This window comes from Protopterus annectens, chromosome 7.part0, assembly GCF_019279795.1.
Source record: "Protopterus annectens isolate FY-2018-M chromosome 7.part0, PAN1.0, whole genome shotgun sequence".
NCBI classification, from domain to species: Eukaryota; Metazoa; Chordata; order Ceratodontiformes; family Protopteridae; genus Protopterus; species Protopterus annectens.
The window spans coordinates 735719158-735738067 of NC_056739.1; the positions used below are offsets into that span (position 1 = coordinate 735719158).

The 18910-nt window shown below is 43.1% G+C and overlaps 1 protein-coding gene and 1 long non-coding RNA gene across 2 annotated transcripts in view; one reads left to right on the forward strand and one right to left on the reverse strand.

Annotated features, from left to right (window-relative positions):
• LOC122806658 (transmembrane protein 272-like) overlaps positions 1-18910 on the forward strand; it is a 104072-nt gene that overhangs the window by 9004 nt on the left and 76158 nt on the right. The gene's annotated exons all lie outside the window — the stretch shown is intronic.
• Positions 1-18910, reverse strand: part of LOC122806660 — a 62450-nt gene that overhangs the window by 1137 nt on the left and 42403 nt on the right. The gene's annotated exons all lie outside the window — the stretch shown is intronic.

Here is an 18910-nt window from a genome sequence, read left to right on the forward strand (position 1 = left end):
TGGAAAATTCTATATCCAATACTGGTTTTAAAATACTGGCTCAGTCCTCCTAAACTTTGCACCCCACTGGTGCAGCAGGTCAGAGTGGTGCCTACTCAGGTCACTATACTGATGCCTACTAGAGTGGTTAACACCAGTGACATCATTCACTGCCAGGGCAAGGTGATTCTGGGCATTAATGTATATAAGGGACTACAATAATAGCCGAGAAGGCACAAAGTCCCTATGCGGAAGATACAAAAAGGTTGTAGTTTACTGGATGCAACAACAGAGAGGAACACTGCTGAAATCGGTGCCTGAAGTGACCGTGATCACTCAAATAGGTCAGAATGAGGAGCAACATGGTTGCCCCTCCATGCCCACAACAGCATGTTATGGACACTATGTAATAAGTGCTATTAGGAAGCAGTGGTGCACTCTAGGAAGTAACACTAGTGCAGAGTGGTGGTGTTACAGTCTGCAGTGTTCACGCATGAGCATACAGGAACATGGCAGCACTACCTAGGTGTAGCACAATGAGTAATAACAGTCATTCAGAGATGATCATACTAAATTACCTCATCATCATAATCACCATGCTATGAGACCAGATGTATTGTGATACAAAATACATGGCTGCCATACTAGCAAGTCATGAATATGAATTCACTGGTGAAGACTTTGTGCTGTAATACAGGCATAATGAGAGAAGATAAGACAGCTGTTGGTGTACCTTAGTGCTACACTCGGACTGCTCCTTTTTGGCATTTAATTCTCTGAAGTCAAAGCCAATGTCAACGGCCTCTGGCTGACTAAATTTGCAGATGACTGCAAATTAGGAGCTTTCATTGAATCCCACATCGACACAAATGTTCTCCAGGAAGGGCTGACACAGACAAACAACTGGTGTCAGAGCCATGGACTAAAGCTAAAAGACAAGAAATGCATAATAGTATCCTTCGGGAAGTCTTCCACCCCTGGCTACCATCAATTTGACAACACACCCCTTAGAGTCGGCCCAGTAGTCAGGGACTTAAATCATTCTTTGCTGCACAGCTTATAAACAAATCTATGGCATCTAGGTCCAAGTAAGCCATTGCTGCATTGTATGCAGCATTCATCAGACATATCACTGAGTACAATGCCCCCTTTGTTATGTACCTAACCAGGCATATCCAACAATTGAAACGTTCACACAGGTTCATCAGTGAAAGAATACAGGGTGTAAGTAACATGTCCTATGCAGACAACCTCAAGGCCCTATCTCTGTATTTGGTCTCCCACAGACTGTTGAGGGGAGATCTATGCATGGCATACAGGGCATTGTCAGACTCCACTCTGATCGGCCTCCTGTATATCTACAAAATAAACAGCACCAGAATTACCCATTCTAAGGACTTAAACCTTGCTTGTGATATAAATAGGACTTACTGGAGAGGCAGGTATGTATCCCAGAGACTACTCCATCTCTGGAACAGGCTCCTTATCCATGTAAAGTAGAATTCCTCCCTAACCCAATTCAAATGTAATAGACAACTAGATGGGGACCAGGAAATTCATCCCTGGTTTGGCACCTATATCCCTAATTGACACAGGCAACTTGTAAATGGTTCATCTCCCAGGTCTCTGCTTGAAAGTATTTCATCACCCAAGCCCTGCTTACACTTATCAAGTGTACCAGGACTTGTCAGAGATTTGGGATGCATGGCTAGGCTTAAAAAGGCCCTTGTGGTCATTAGCCTAATAAACACCTATGGGTCTATGAACACCAAGCACTAGTGGTACATGGAAGCAACTGAAACAAACAAGAATCATTAAGCTGGGTGTGATGTCGTAACACAAGAGCATGAGGGGTTACTGTGGCCAGCTAGGAGGAGCACACTTTGGCCACTGTACCCAGACTGTAAGACTAGAGGTGAAACAATGCCTTCTGTACAATACTTATGGCATGACCATGTGTAGAGAGGGAGGTGAGAAGCACAAGATGTGTGCAGCACCAATGGCGATCAGCAAAAGGTTGTAAGAAGGGTGAAGTGGTAACATGCCCATTGCTCCTGTGAGTATGAGACCGGGTGGGAATGGTGACATCACAATAGCAGACAGATATGTGGGCATCAACTGGAAACATGGGGAAAGGGATGAGACATTGGGATCTGCGAAGAGTAGTCATAAGCACACATACAGATCCACCTGTGTAACCCACACGCGAGTATCCCCTAGATTTAATAAAATCCGTGTAGGCATAGAGTAGAGCCTACACGGAAGGCACCATGTCTGTGTATGCGGTTTCCCCTCAGTAACGCACCATGCATATTAATGATGGAGTGGTGCTGAGGGAGAGCCGTGGAACACGGTTACTGGATCAGTGTAGGTAGTGTATTACTGTGTCCGCAGATGAGTAACACACACCATGTACTGTCCATGTACATTATATTCAATGTATTTAAGTGGAATTTTTTTTTCAGGTTTGAGCGGCGTGGAATTCAGAAATTGACAAGTGCCAGACATCTAAAAATAGAAACCAGATGCATTCAATTTTTGATGCAAAGGTCAAGTTTAAGCATAGCTGCGTGAGTTTGCATGGTGCGGTGCTTAGCAGTGCTTAAAGTTAGCTCAGACGTATATGCAAAAGTATAGCAGCATTCTACATATCCATGTAGCTAGATGGGTCGAGTTACAGTCTTAGATGCAAGGTTTGAAGGGAAATTAAGCATTTATTTTAAAAATACAAATTATGCTAATTATTTTTAAATCCTGATCTGCTGCACTCAGCTAATCTATGTTTGGGCACTGCTTGGCAATACTTAGCATTGCTTGGCTCTGCTTGGCTTCACTTAGTTGGTTTGTGCACTGCTAAACAATGCTAAGCATTGCCAGTTTCAGCACTGCTCAGCTGCACTGGTTTGCTCGGTGCTGAGCAACACAACACATTTTTAAATATTGCCCAAAGGCATTAAAGGGCGTGAAAGAATACAGCAGTACCAGTTGGAGTTTGAACTGTGCAGTAACTATGGCTGGTGTTAGAGAGGGTGCATGCTTCCTAATGTAGCAGTGCAACATTCTGGAGTCCAGGGTCATGGTTGGACTATTGGTGAAAGACCATGATGTCTACCAGCTGCAGGGACAGTTCCAGGGCTCACAGTGCAAGGCGGAGGCCTGGGGCTGGCTGGCACGTGATCGCACCAATGCTACAGGTGTCCCCCACACAGGTGAGCAAGTCCATCATCACTATGATGACCTGAAGTGTCAGAAGGGGGATCTCTTGGCCACCTGGGTCCGAAATGCTCGGGCACAGAATGCCTCACATGTTTGTAACTACTGTTACCATTGTTATACCAATACCTAACCTGAATGTTTGATAGACAGGTATGCATAATGGTGAGCTTCTTCCCTACAGCTGCAGAGGAGAGAGCTTGCAATCTAGAGGCACATGTTGGGCACTTGGCCAGGTTGTGCCAAGAGTACAGACTAATTTGCCATCTGTAGTCAAATAAGCAAGAAAGAGTAAAGCATTAACTGCCAATAGGTATATACAGTAAAGATGTTTGTACTGCAATGAATGTGGACATAGACTTGAACTGCAATAATTAACTACTGCCAACTATTGTGCAATAACCAGAGAAGACTAAAGCATTAACCCTGATAAAGTAAATGAAATAAAGTTTCCACTGCAATAATTGTGGAATTACAGCTGTGTTGCTATCATTGTGAGGTGAGCACAGCTGCATTGAGCTCCATTCAGCTTCCAACTTGGAGAGCTTTAATCAAGTCAGCCACTAGCAACATACCCTATTAATTGTCTAAGACCCTTATTCCCTCTGTATGCAAATAGGTAAGCTCCAGAGTCTAAGATTAAAACTATTCCACAACAAAACTTTAGTTCAGTCTCAATTCCCTTAGCTCTATTCATCCTTAAAGAGCTTGCTAACAACATTTGCTTTCTGTAAGATTAAAAGCTCTAACATAGTGTATTTCCTAATGTAACTTCACTCCTCCTTGGCTCAGCCTGTGCCATTCACCCTTTGGGCTCACTCTGCTCCCCTGCCTTGCCCCCAAATTCCACCTGCCCCCAGCACCTCTACCCTTATAGCTCCACAACCACTCCCACTCTAAACCACTCAATCATATTTCCCCATCCTACTCTTACTTCTCCCCACCCACTCCTTCATTTCTCTCTTCCTATTTCCCACTCTCTACAAAAAACCCTGCCCACACCTCTCCAGCCCTTCCCACATACTACTCTTCTCACTAGTCCTGCCTTTATAAGCTAACTATATCTTACACATATCCACCAGTTCTTCTTACCTGCACTACACCTTACACACCTGCATCATCATGCCACTCAAGCATACATTTAGTCTTACACTTATACTACTTCCCCTCCTCCTCTCCTGCCTTCACCACCTCACTTGCCTCCCTACCATACACCCCCCCCCGCTTTCACACCACCATTTCACACCATGTACAAGAGTCACTCCCCACTAATTTTATCTCTCCATACCTCTTCAGTCACCATGCAATTTTTCTCTTTCCTGCTAAACTTATTACTGATAATAAAAACTCAACCCCCTTCTTAGTCACACTCTAACTTAAACACCACATTGACCCCAAAACAAATACTAAACTCTCCAGATTCCCATTCTCCCACACTTGTCAACTTATCTCTATTCTCCTCTCAGGTGACATTCAACCCAATCCTGGCCCCTCTGTCAATCTATCTTCCAACCCACCCTCATCACCTCACAAATAAATACTTTCTCTTTGCAACATTGAACACCCAAAGTTTATGTAACAAAATATCCAACCTCCATGCCTGGCTCCTCCACAACCACCCCAACATCCTAGCTATGACCAAAACATGGTTAAAACCTCATATTAAAGACCCCCAAATTACCCCTCCAAACTATTACATCATAAGATATGGTAGAACTCACAAGAAAGGTGGTGAGGTAGCCCTACTGTTTTCTTCCTCCCTATCTGTAACTCCTTATACTAAACCTGTACCTCAATTTGGTACTGCTGATCTAACCCTGGCCCTCTTAAATATAAATAAACACAAAACGATATGTATTTATTCTTTATACATTCCAACCAGTGACAACATACCTATTCATGAGGAAATCCTCTCCTGGTTCTCATCTAACATTAGCAATGAAAGTATAATTCTAGGTGACGTTAATATAAATTGGGCTACCATTCATTCCCTCCCACTAACTCACACAATCTAAAGCTCTATAACTTTGCATTGCTAATCAACTCACCTACTAGACCCTCTATAGACAGGTCCTTTGGAACCACCCTGGATTGGATACTAGTCTCTCACCCCCATACTATCCTCTGATAAGGGTACCCTACCTGATTCTCTTAGGGATCTCTTCCCTGCCATCGCTCATCACTCACCTACCTCTTTATACCTATCTCATAAGTATATTTTCACTCGCTCTCTCTTAAAAACTTCAACCCTCAATCTTTCTCTGATTCATTAAAACTGGGTTCTTCTAAAATCACTCCCCTAGGATGACGCAGTGATTTACTTCAATACTACTTTCATCAACCTGTTAAATAGCTTTGCTCCCATTAGAACTAAAACAATTAAATACAATACAGCCCCCTAGTTAACCAAATAGACTATAACCTTCATGCACCTCCAGGACAAAGCATGAAAAAACTACAAGAAACACAAATCTTTTTCCTCCCTAACTGACTATAAGCAACTTAGAAACAAAATCAAACAACATATAGCCTGTGACCGAAAATCCTATTACTCTTTACTACAAAACAACCACAAAACTAACCCTGAAAAGTTCTGGAATAGTACCTCTACCCTCCTCCACACAAAACTAACCCTAAGAAGTTCTGGAATAGCATCTCTACCCTCCTCCATCCTGATAAAAAAGTAAACTCATGCCCTGACCCTCACACTTCTGACCTCTCCTTAGCTACCTAATTTAACTCCTTTGTCATTGACTCTATAGCTAAACTCAGTAAATCTTGTACAAATAATATACCTAGCCCACAGTCTTCTATCTCCCCTAATTCACCCTCCTCGAGCAACAAAACTTCTCAACTCCATCCTTTCACTCTCCAACCTGTTCCTATCTCTACCATAAAAAAACTCCTATATAATTTGAAACCATGTTCAAATGCCCCTGATGACCTTCCATCTAACTTCCTTAAGCTAACTGCTAACAACATATCCTTCCCCATCTCCATCCTAATAAACCAGTTAATCCAAGAATCTTATGTACCAATAATCTGGAAGAAAGCCTTTATGATCCCCCTTCATAAAGGGGGAAACAATACTGAAATTTGTAACTTCCGGCCAACTGCCATTCTCTTCCCTAGCTCAAAAATCTTAGAAAAATGCATTCATCTACAACTACTACCCTACCTACTTGATAACCATCTGCTTACCCCCCCACACAACACATTTTCAGGCCTGGACACAACACCACCACCACTCTACTCTCCTTCCTTGAAACTGTCAATTCCGCACGTGACTCTGGCAGCATTGTATCTGCCCTCCTACTCGATTTATCCAAGGCCTTTGATATAATTTCACCCTGCTTCCTCTTGTATAAACTCTCTCATCTTAACATATCCACCTCCTCTAGCAAGTGGTTCTCCATTTGCCTCTCCAATAGGCAGCAATTGGTCAAGTGGAAAAACTGTACTTCCCCTTTCCTTAACACTCTTACAGGAGTACCACAGGAGTCCATATTAGGCCCTCTACTATTTAATATGTTTATAATTTCACCAGTGTATTCCTAATGCCAAGCTCGTCAAACATGCAGATGACTTTACGATAATCTGTTCTGCTGAAACCCTCCCCATACTACAGAAACTAACCCAAGAAGCCTTCCCTATCAACCAAGAACTGGATGTTAAACAATAATCTAGCATTAAATTCTTCCAAATCCAAAATTATGATACTCGCCCCCCAAAGTATACTAAAATTGACAAGATCTCTTTCTCCATAATTAGCCAAAACAGGACCCCCTACAGAAATTGTATCCCATACAAAGCTACTAGGTGTTAGGTTCCCTATTACAAGACCAAAGACGCATGGTTGAACTCAAAAGCCTGAAACGGCAAAATATCGAAGCGGCTTTTAAGTGAATTCTTTCCCTGGGAAAGAATTTGCTTTGCTGCTTCGTTACTTTGCCATTTGTGGCACTGTAGTGCAGTCTCAGAGTTGGTTTATTTAAGTAGGGGTGTGTGGGGGGCAAATGTTTAAAGTTTTTTTTTTTTTTTTTTTTTGGAACAGTGATTTGTTCTGACAGTTCAAAATTGTAAGCTTTCAGTTACATAGGGTCGATTAATCACCGTTCGTTTTTTTAAGCGCTCAGTGATCTAATATAGACCCAGGTGTCACTATCAATGAATAGTTTCAATTTGACATGCATCTCCAAACAAATATAAAGGAAACCCACCAAAAGCTAGGCTTACTCTACTGTCACAATCACTTTCTTACTCCCTCAACCAAACATGTCCTTTCTACACCTACTTCTTACCCTCCCACTTGTATGGTGCCCCCCTCCTTACTAATCTCCAATCCAGTCTAAAGACTAAACTAGCTTTCTGCTATAACAAAATCACAAAGTTTGCCACTGGTGCCAAATCCTGAATCATCTGACAACAAGTACACTATAATAAAAAAAGATAAGTTGACTGATGCTTAAGTGGATTTAAAGTTGTCAGACATTTAAATCTAGCATTACAATTTAAGGGACAACCACACACAAAAGAAGAGCTAGCAAGGGCTAGTACTTACAATCCCTCTACTACACCTCTTAAGGTTTTGAGGAGGTGGTGGAAATGGATTTAAGAAAGCAGTGTTTAGCAGAACACATTCCCATCTAATAATTTGGACTCTAAGTCACAGCATTTAATTAAGTCCCTTATTCAGGACGGTGTTAATGTATGTTGGAATATAATGAAACCCGACAAGGGGTCCTGATGTATAATCTGGCATATGACACCTACCTCCACAACATGTTGCAGGATCCTGAGCAGTATGAATTGATTTCTAGGAACGAGTTAAATTTAGCCTATTCCAAGATCAATTTTTTGTTATCGGACCACCTATTACAGGGAGTTATTAACGAAAGGTTATACAACTATTTACACGTCAATAAACCTAGGACTCCGGTAATTTTTGGAATACCCAAAACCCATAAAGGTTTAGACCCCATGAGATTTAGACCTATTGTCTCGGGGGCTGAAGGTATCACTGAACCGTTGAGCAAGTTTATTGACCACATTACAAAGAAATTCTCTTCTACGCTACAGCATGTATGCAAGGATTCTTGGGATTTTCTCAAGGGTTTAGAAATTAGGTTATTTCATCCTGATTTACTTATGACAACCATTGATATTGTAGAATTGTTCCCCAGCATCCCACACTCTATTGGATTAGAGTGGTTCAATGAAGTTTTGGCCTCTGAATCCAGCCTTAGTTCCAACACAATCAGCTTAATTGATCACTTGATGGAAATTGTTCACGAAAATAATTTTCTTATTTTGATAGGAGAACTGTTTAAACAGAAAAAGGGGGTTGCGATGGGCGCTGCATGTGCCTCATTATACGCCAACATAATTTTGCATTACTGGGAGAACAATTTTATATTTTCCACACATTAGGTACAATACATAGTCCATTATAAGCGATACCTTGATGACATCTGCCTATTGTGGAAAGGAACCCTGAGCAACTTTCTTGAGTTCATGAGTTATATTAATTCTACCACAAACGTTCTATCTTTCACTTATAATGTTAGTAAGGACGTACTGAACTACCTGGATATATCAATACAGAAGGACTACTGTAATCACACCTTTAAATCCAAGGTATTTAGGAAAACCACCTTTTCTAATTCATACCTTCATTTTGACAGTGGTCACCCATTTCACCAGAAGAAGGGCTTGGTTAAGGGGCAATTCATTCATGCATCTAAGATGTCTAGCACTGATAAATATTTTCTTGAAGAAGTTGAGTTTTTAAAAAAACTTTTTTAGAAAGAGGTTACCCTGCCTCCTTGGTTAACAACATGGCCCAAGAAGTGACAGATAATAGACAAACCAAGTATTTTCCGCTGTTAGGTAGTGGCTTTCAGCAAGTTGAGCAGTTTGAGAATTTGGAATACTTTAACTTGCATAATAGTTTTATTCACACATTTTCACAGGATTCCCAACTGGTGGAACACACAGTGCTTAAACACTGGCCACTTTTGACGCTACATGATGACTTTAAAGGTATAATCCAGGAACGTCCCATATTTGTGACTAGAAGGGATATTAACCTAAAAGGGTTATTTGAAAGAAAGCATCTATCAGATTCAAGGCATTGTTCCCCTAAACTTGGTACCTATAAATGTGGGGCATGCAAGCAGTGTTCCTTTATCATGAATGATAGTTCTTTTTATCTTCCATCTAGAAAATTTAGATTTGACGCTGACCGATATTACAACTGCAGAGCAAAGGGGTGGTGTATTTAGGATTATGCACAGAATGTTGCAGTTTCTACATAGGGAAGACTGAGAGACCCTTAGAAAAGAATTTATGAACATCAATATGACATTACAAAAGAAGGACACTAATGCTTTTTTTAAACATCTTGCTTCTTGCCCTAACATGAAACTTAAGTTTATGGTTCTTGAACAGGTGACCCAGGATGCCAGAGGAGGTGACTGGGAAGCCCGCCTTGAATATAAAGAACTTTTATGGCAGCTTAGACTTAATGCTGCAAAATCCCCTGGTCTCAATGAGGCCATTAATATATCCAGTGTACTAAAGCTGAGAAGGGCTAGGCTATGATTTTCTTGTTACAATTAGTAAATGTCTTTTATCTTGCACATTTGTGATTTTTTATGCACACATTTGTACATCATTTTTAAATGATTTTTAAATAATTGTTAAATGATTTTTTAGTGTTTTCACTATTTGAACTTTTATTCTGCATTTTCATATGCATACTTTTCACTCACTGAGTTCAGTTACTAATTAACTGCCTTCTTAAGTGGATGTTTGTTGAACTAATTAAGTACCATGTGATCAGATGCTTAAGTATTTAAACTTTTCAGTCACACTACTTTTTATCTTGAGAAAGCCAGGTATTTGCCTGGCGAAAGCGCTTGATTTAGTGACCTGTTTGTTGTTCAATAAAGCTGCACTTTGTGCTTTTTGGTTCAGTTCTTCCTGTCTGTGGATTATCTTTTATCTTATTTGCAATGGTTAACATATCATGCAAAACTGTGGACATACCTCATAATCTCAATAGTAGACAGTATTTGTCCCTATCCTTTGTGATGTTTTAATCTCCACTTCTCACTATTGTCCATCTCAAAGACTAAGAAGGGGCCAAGGCCTACATGAAGGCCTTAAGTACTGCACTGTGGTGCCATGTCATGAAAGTGCAACCCAGCAATTTTGGATGCAGTTAACAAGTCTGAGCCACAGATTGGTGCATGGGCAATTACCTGTTAACGAGCATTCCCTACAGAAGGCAATCAACTGCTTATGGGGAACAGGTCTGTATGTTGCTTCACTCGGATAGACAACTGTTTTGCAAGGTGTTTGCAGAGGTTCTGGTAAAAAAAGAATAACTTCACTCTGTCAGGTATATAATACATGTCCCCATATAATGGGATGCAAATGGGAAGATGGAGGTATGGAGAATAGTGATTACAACAGTAGGCCTGTAGTACATCTGTGGTAGTGACATGTCTGTGGTACTGTGCTGTCCAACAGCTACAGGCATGCCTTTCAACTTTCTCTGCTTTGAATCAAATCACAGCTCTGCCCCTGTTACTCCCTCCTACAATGGTCGGCTCCTGTAGGAAAGCTAGTGGAATATGAGTTAGACATATTGACAGTAAGTAAGGGCGTACACAGCTGTAATATCAAATTATGTACTGTAATTCACCTCCTCTCAGTGTGTCAATGTCACACAGAAATAGTTCTGACACTGTTTTGTTGACATTCGTGCCTCATTGTTTGACAGCTATGGCTAACATACCTGTAAACCCCTCACAGCAGGAATACAGGTCATAGCTATAATTAGAGGGGGGACACAGGGCCAAACTCAGCGATAGAGTATACATATTGGCCAAACAAAGTAAGACTATGAATAGACTAACAGATATTACTGTAGCATAACTCTTTTCTGAGGGATCTGGTATGTGACAGCCAGAGTCTCTAAATGTTGACAACAACCATCAGTGATTGACCAACCGTTTCTCAGACATCCACATGTTTGTGCCAAAAAGACCACATCTATGAGGCACATGTTCACATTCTGCAAACATTTGTGTAGTGGAAAGGTATGATGCCTACAGGGAAGATATGCTACAGCAGGTTTGCATTGCTGTCTGTCAGTGTGGCACACTGGTGTTGCTGAACCGTTCCCATATAGTTGTTGTAATAGCACAAGCTATTTGTCTGACAGTGGCTGTATGGCATAGTTGTGGGACTTTGTCTCTAAGGGACACAATACAGTAGACTGCAGTGATGGGTGTGGAGACATACAGCAGACTTTGTCACAGCACATAGGGACATAACCAGTATTGCTACTTCCTTGGTGATAGTCACACGTAGTGTGTTGATAGACTGCGGGGTATGATGTGTGTGGGAGCAGTGGATAATGCAGCCTGTTTTGGTTGTGCAGGGTCTGTACATAGTGGATGTTCACATATTTGGTCCTGTGATGTGTACCCCTCTTGTTGTTTTTCAGGAACAATGTATCACAGGAGGCATCCACCATTTACAGCTACAGAAAATAATGTTATCCTGAATGGCCTCAAACTGCATCATCACATTCTGCTGCCCAGGAGATGACAAAATTGTGACCAATGTGCAGCACAGTGGGCTGACCTTGTCAGTGAACCAAATTGGCCAACAGGACAGGACTTATGAGCAGGTCTAACATCGGGCCACAGATGTGGCCAATGCTGCAGGACAAAGGGCAGCTGCTGTGGCCAGAGATCATGCTGCCACTGGTGGAGGGCCTGCAACAGAACAACCACTCTTAGCCACAGAAGAATTCCTGCTGAACCTGGGATCAACCACCAACTCCCAGGCATTCATCACCCCATACATCCTGGAGGTGGGTGCCACAGTGTCCAGATCACAGGAGCTTCCAAGTAAGCTTACTGTGTTCAGTGTAATACTGTAGCAGTCATTTTTGCAGGCTCTGCATACCAGTACATGGGTGTCTGGGCTATACGCATGAGGGGCTTGGTTTTAATGCACAGTTGTGCACACACACTCAGAATCTCAGCAATGTAGGCAGTAGCACATAAGCTATACGCACATATTACCTTGTAACAACACATTTGGTAATGCTGACAATCCCTCTCCTTCACATTTTCATAGGTCCGTTAGGTGTGGCTGGAATCCGTGGTCCTGTACCTGGTAAGTATGTTACTGTTGTTCTACAGATCATATATATCCTAAGAATGTTAAGGGCTGCCATGTTGCCCTAGTCACAATTGTTATGCTTAACCAGAGTAGAATACTTGTATGTTCCATTTTGGAGCAGTTAATGGAAATACATAGAATGAGTAATCACAGCTGTGTATTTGCAGGAACACTAACACATTTGAACTTATTGTTAAGAAGAAATATGCAGCCTGCTGTACAGGAGGCAATCACTCCAAGATGTCTGTCCACACACAATAGGGAGATGATACTTACCTGAGGCAGTGATACTACAACTGGCATATTATGGTCAAGAAACCTGCATTGGGTTTTAGGTGTAGGTCTATCAGATACAATGTCATACTGCTTACCTCACAGGTGTATTGTGCTGGAAACATTAACCAGATGTAGCTGCAGTGCATGTTATAAAGGGCCTAGCCTGCCTGTGTATGTTGTGTGTTTGTGTGTTGTGCATGGGATCAGAAATAAGATGTGGGATGTGTATTGTAGTTGTGGCTCCTCACCTCTGTGTGTCTGTGTGAATTACCATACATAATAGTGCAGGTAGTAATGTACTGATTTTGTCTTTCTCCTTACAACTGAACGTGGGGGTTGGAGTCTGTCCCACTCAGAACTTGATGTCAGTGTCCCATTGAAGTCTGACGACGATGGTGGCCATAGTGAGGCACATGTGTGGTTGTTGGGGGCTGGATCTGTCCCAGTGGTTGACATCCCACTTCCTCCCCCATTGTCTCCACACACAATCAGTATGCCCACACATACCCAGTCCCCTGAGGCCACAAATATCAGACAGTCATAGGGTGGCAACATTGAACAGGACAGTGTGGCAACTATGGCATCAGTGACTGTAGACATTGGCCATAGCCAGAGAGCTGGTGAGGTCCCACACAGGCAGATTGACAGGGGTGCTGGAAGGGGGACTGCTGCTCGTCCACCACCTGTCACAGTCGTCACATCATGGGTTACTCACTGCATGTTTCATTCCATCATGGAGGCACAGGCACGTTCTGAATGCAACACCAGACAGATGCTCAGGATTATGGATGCAGCACAGTCTGACATCCATGACTGCCTCCACTGCATTGGCGACACCATGGATCATTTCACTGATGTATTGGGCAGACGATGGGCTGAGACAGTGTCAGTTTTTCACCACACGTTCTCTGTGCTGGAACATCAGGTTGGAGTAGGGGATCAGACATGTGGACATAGTTCAGCAATACCATCTGCTGAGATGCCATGTGGTCATGCACACTTATGCTCCTGTAGTGGCAGTACCTCCAGCACTAGAGTAGAAAGTGTGCTGTCCACACCACAACATGGCAGGCCATGGGCACATCATCCTGGGCAGTTCTGTGGAGGACACAGGTCAGCAGACAGCATTCACTGTCAGCTACTAGCACCACACCTGACCCTAGGCATGGTGGTGCCAGTGCCACTCCTGGCAGAGCCAGTTCCAGTGTTTGTGGCTGGAGACAGTGAACTGTCCATTCTGCCATATGTGTTCCACAGCTGTCAAACATACACACACGTAGGGCCAGCACTGGGCTTGACTATGTACACACACACACACACACACACACACACACACACACACACACACTCAAACATCACTGTCACATGCATGTCACCAACAGACACACATGGTACCCTCTCCATGGCCCATCTAACCAGCAGCCCTTCCTGACTCACATACATGCTGTCAACTGTTTGGCAAAGACTAGGCCTCTGGCACCCCCACACCATACCCTGTGTATGTGATGATACCTGAGCCACATCACTGCCATCGATGCAGGGGCATGGGAATATGTATCTAATGCGCACGGTGACTATATTACTTTACATATACTTGTATAGTATGGTATTGTTATGCCATGGCAGGTGTTGTGGGCCATGACAGGTGCTGTATGCTGGCATGTGTCATGACTACACACCAAACATTGTGCATCTTTGTTGCATGATGTTAGATTGGCAGTAATGTTACAGAATGACAGGTGTCTCACAGACCTGTGTATGTTTCTGTTCCAGGCATCTGAGTGGCTAAGCTATGGAGACTTAGCAGCAATATAGTGGCACAGGATGGCATGTCAGCACAGCAGAAATATGACATCAGCAGGGTACGGCTGTATATGTGCATGGCTACCTAGGTGAATATGTGTAGAACAGTGTTTCAGGGACAATGGGGACAGTCAGTGTAATCATGCATGCATACTCTGTGACAAGGTTTGCTACCCTTGATACATGTCACCTGGGTGTTTCGTGCATACAAATCTAGGCGGCAGTGGACAGCAGTTATGGCTTGGTAGATTAGGGATATTTAGGACCAGCAGTGAGTCACAGGGCAATAAAATGCATGACCACTGAACATAAATAGTCCATATCGCCATGTACATACTGCTGCAAGGGAATATATTTGTATACACATACACACACACACACACACACACACACACACACACACACACACACACACACACACACACACATGCACACACGCACAGTTGACTTATGAGATTAGAACCTCATCTTATCTAATAGTATAAAATATAACAAAAAGTACTTATCACGTGTGCCACAGAGCTTATCTGTTATTAGATTGTCAGCCAATGCTGTTAAGGTGGATGGCATCAGCAGGTGTTGTAAGGGAGGCCAATGGAGAGGCCAGCAGGTAGTCACAGGGCCTTAAAATGTATAACCTTTGCACAGATATAGCCATACAGGCATGTCTACACTGCTGCGAGGAGATATATTTAGACACACACACACACACACACACACACACACACACACACACACACACACACACACACACACACACACACACACACACAGTTGCCTGTTGTGAGATTAGAACCCCTACCTATCTAGTAGTATACACTATAGCACAAAGTACTTATTGCATGCGCCACAGAGCTTATCAGTTATTAGATTGTCAGATAGTGCTGTTAAGGTGGATGACATCAGCAGGTGTTGTAAAGGATGCCAATAGAGAGGCTGGCAGGTAGTCACAGGGCCTTAAAACGTATAACCATTGCACAGACATAGGGGATACAGGCATGGTTACTCTGCTGCAAGGGGATATATTTACACACACACACACACACACACACACACACACACACACACACACACACACACACACACACACACACACACACACACACACACACACACTTGACTGTTGTGAGATCTAGTAGTATATACTATAGCAGATAGGTTCATAGGTAGGTACTAGGCTATCGGTCCCTTGGCTATAGGCCCAAGAGCCTAAGTAAGCCTAGCCAACAAAGTTCCCAGGCTTATGCCAACCCATGAAAGTTAATTTCCTGTGCCCCTGTCGAGCAAAGCCACAGAAGTGATCCCTGGGGTGTATTTCCTATTTACCATCCACTCATCAAGATGTTTCTTGAAGAGTGTTAATGAGGAACTTTGCTTGACATAGATGGGTAGCTTGTTCCAGAGTACAGGAAGCCTCTGGGACAGGAATCTATCCCTCCACCAAGTCCTATTTATTGTGGTGACAATGTTTAGGTCCCTAGAGCTTGTAACTTGAAGGGATTGGGATTTCTTTAGGTGTAGCATGTCCAACAGCTCTGGGTTTGACATAGCTTTATATGTTAGGCAGAGATCACCTTGGAGTAGGCAATATGCTACAGAGTAAAGCTGGAGTTTTTTGAGATGATCAGTGTAGGGCATCTGTTTGAGGCCAGTAATCCTCTTCGTGAGGTACTTCAGTAGCCTTTCCAGCTGCTGCAGATGTCTTGTGAGGTACATTCCAAAAGGGGCATTATACTCTATAATGGGTTTAATGAGTGTTGAGTAGAGGGGAAAAATGACCTCTTTTTTCCTGGATGAGAACCCTTTTGTGATGAGGTGTGCCATATAGAAGGATTTCCTGACTACTGTGGCACTGTGATTATCAAAGGAGAGACTACTGCCCACCTGGGTCCTAAGTACTCTTATCATACATTCAGTGTTAAGAAGACTGCAGCCTATGTGGTAGTTCATGGGTATAGAGTTTTTACCAAAGGGGATAACAATGCACTTTTTAGCACTGAGCTTGAGGCCATGGCTCTGACACCAGGCATCTGTCTCAGTGAGGCCCTTCTGCAGGATGTCCACATTATTTGGGGACTCGACTATAGCTCCTAGTTTGCAGTCATCTATGAACTTCATTAGCCAGAGGCCTTCTGTGTTAGCCTGTACTTCAGAGAAGTAGATACCAAACAGGAGAGGTCCCAGGACTGAACCGTGTGGTACTTCACTTGTCACTGGTTTGAATTCAGATTTAGAGTCTGCAACTTTTACAGTGTGGGTTCTGTCAGTGAGCCAGTTGGCAACTCATCTTGTGACATAGGGATTTATACCTAGTTTAGTGAGTTTAGTTATAATTCCAGAATAGGGTATGGTGTTGAAAGCCTTGGCGAGGTCAAGATAGGCTGTGTGAACCACAGTGCCCTCGTATACAGCTTTGGTGACTGCCGCAAAGAAGTAGACCAGATTCAGGAGGCATGATCTGCCTTTCACAAACCTGAACTGGGTGGGGTCCAGAGTTTAGAGGTTACCAATGTCTTTGTTTATAAATTCCATGATGATACATTCCATGGCCTTGCAGACCAGGCTTCTCAGGCTAATAGGGCGATAGTTCCCAGGATCAGTGGTGGCTCCCCTTTGTGGAATGGGATAACTGTTGCTGTGCACCATTCAGTGGGCACAAAGCCTGATGTGAGGCTATGATTGAACATGGTGCTTAGGTGGGGAGCCAATTTGTTCTGAAGTTCGTGTAAAATGCAGCCTGGGATGTTGTCCAGTCCCGTGGATGCTGTGTTTTTGGCTTTAGAGAGTGCTGCTTTTACCTGTGAAGTTGTGATTATAGGGACTCTGCATTCTTCCTGTATAGATATGGACCCTTTAGGGGTGAGAGGGGAGTAAAGTTAGCACTGAACCTATCTGCCAGGATGTTGGCAATATCAGTTGGTTCTGTAATTTTTGTGCCATTGTGCTGTAACTCAGAGCAGATCTGGGTGTTGCCATTGAGATTCTTGACATAGCTATAGAATGCTTTGTGGTTGCCCTTAGAATCAGTGGCAATCTTGTTTTCGTAGCTAGCTTTGGAGGATCTTATAAGGAATCTCAGCTTCTTGCTGAGGTTGACCAGGGAGCTTTTCCACTAATGGGATTTTACTCTCTTTTGCAACAACATTTTCCTTCTGTTGTAGAGTTAATTTATGGCAGGGGACCACCAGACTGGCTTCCTTTTTTTGGATAATAGCATCTTGGTTCTGTTTGGGATAGCATGATCCATGCACTCTTTTAAGTGCTTAGAAAGTGCATTTGTGTAGGATTCAGCAGTCGTAACTGTATTGTCCATCTGCATGGGTGTCATGAAGTTAGCCACTTCTGTCTTAAGAAGCATGAAGTTGGCTTTGGAGAAAATTTTTACCATGGTTTCCTTAATGGGGGGTGGGGGCAGGATATGGATATTTAGGGTGATTACCTTATGGTCGGATCTGACCAACGAGGAGTTGACTTCAGGTGTGGAACACCGGTCACTCATGTTGGTAATGACTAGGTCTAGGATATTGTTGCCCCTAGTGGGGGTGTGGATAAGTTGATCCAGGTCACTGGAATTTATGAATTCCAGAAAGTGCTTAGCAAAGGAGTTGGCACATGAGTAGTTTTCTCAGTTAATGGTGGGTTAGTTGAAATTGCCCAATATTAGGGTGTTTAGTTGAACACTAATATTTTCCAGTATATCAAGAAGAGAGGAGTGGGAATCCTGGAGCATGGTGGGGGGTCTGTAGCAAGCTACAATCTGGATTGCGGTTTTACCCAGAGTTAGTTGCACTTGGATAACCTTGGCTGCATTATGCTGAGCAACTAGCCTGGAGGTGTGGATATCCTTAATGAATATGGACACACCTCCGCCTTTGTTGTTCTGGTCTAGGTTAGATGGCTGAAAAGTGTGGTATGAGTTATAGCCTGGTAATGCAGGGGTGCTCTCTGCAGCCTTGAACCAGGTCTCAGTTACTGCATAGACATCGATGTTCTCCAGGTTAAGGAGTGTCTCGAGTGAGTGCATTTTGAGATTTAGACTTCTAGCATTGAGTAGCATTACTCTCAGTTTTTGCTTGCCTGTTCCTGTTACGGTGGTGTACTTGCCATTTGAACCTTACCTAAAAAAGGCATTATAGGGGTGGAAAGAGCCTTTGCCAGTATCCAGAATCCCAGGGGTGACAGGTGCAGGCCATCTCTGGCAAAGCATCGTGGTCTGTCGACCATGTCATCCCAGGCAGATAGATACTGGATCCCCTTAGAATGACACCAGAAGCTTAGCCAATTGCTGAAGTCAATCATTTTGTCCTTGTACTGCGGTATCATTCTGGGCAATGGCAGGATGCTGCTCAGGGCTAGGGTCATACTTGCCTGGGCTACAAGATCGGAGAGCTCTTCCATGTCTCTTTTCATGTAGTCTAGGGAGGTACATCTCAAA